The sequence below is a fragment of the Penaeus monodon genome, chromosome 31, assembly GCF_015228065.2.
Source record: "Penaeus monodon isolate SGIC_2016 chromosome 31, NSTDA_Pmon_1, whole genome shotgun sequence".
NCBI lineage: Eukaryota > Metazoa > Arthropoda > Malacostraca > Decapoda > Penaeidae > Penaeus > Penaeus monodon.
This window is the reverse complement of record NC_051416.1, coordinates 14,965,956-14,967,123: the sequence shown is the minus strand read 5'-3', so window position 1 is coordinate 14,967,123 and position 1,168 is coordinate 14,965,956.

Sequence of the window (1,168 nt, the reverse complement as noted above, 5' to 3'; positions counted from 1 at the left end):
CAACCTGGCGCCTATACTCGACCATTCCTGTGTGCAATCAAACTCTCACTTCCTTATTCTGTCTGGCACTCATTTGCCTTGACTTCACCTGTTTCATCATGGCCTTTATGTCATCATTTGTCCTCATGTTATTTTAGCTTTTAATAACTTACCCTTTACCTTACATATTGGAATTTGGACTATTTCGATTGCTTGCTTGTTTCTAACGCAGAGACTGGTATTCCGTTAAAGTTTGTGTCACCGATGTTGGTTTCTGTTTATAAGGAATACCCTTTGCTTGGAGAATCAGATCTCCAGCTATAACAGCACTGTATCTCTGGAACTGAGGATATTAATTGCTTTGTTTATCTATATCACTGATTTGCTATAAATATCATCTTTGTTTGTTGTGTCGATTGGGTCACCCGTTCACAATGTATTTTCTTTTTCTTTTTATGGTGGAAATATTGCTCTTTGTCATGATAGGATTCCAGAAGTTGTAATACAGTCGTGATATTACACACATAATGTCTCCTTGCCATGAAAGAATAATGTCTTTCCTCCCAAGATACTATTTTCCCGCGCAATGCAGACAGTATCATGCTATCCACATTAACGCTAGGTTTTCCTTTGATGGCGAACATATCTTAGTTCTTGTATTACTGATAAAGTGATTTTACCTGGTACCTTACTGTAAATACGATGAGCAGAATTCATTGTGATAAATAAAAGGGAGAGTGATGGAATCCGCAAAAGAAACATTGGTAGTGGACGATTTGATGTTACATCTAGGCCTACGTGAGCTCTGAGGACGATATAACGTCGAATGAATTACAATGATTACATTAATCTCCAATCATACCTTTTCTCTGCCTTAGGATCACAGTTTGTCAATTCCTAACAACAACGAACATCGCTTTTCCAACATCACTGATAACATAAAACCCATTATTTACGTTGTTTATTCCACTGTCTCCTCCACCATTTTTTTCCACAATATTAATAAATCTACGCACACCCCTTAATACCTAATAAATATTTAATGATAATAACTACTTTTATGTACAGTGGATCTGTTTTGGGTGATGAGTGCTTGGTTATGAGGTTGTGGGTTTTGTGTGCAACCACTGTTCTAGGTATTGTTTGCCCCTTTTATGCATTCTCATCAACTTTCCACTTGGAAATGTGT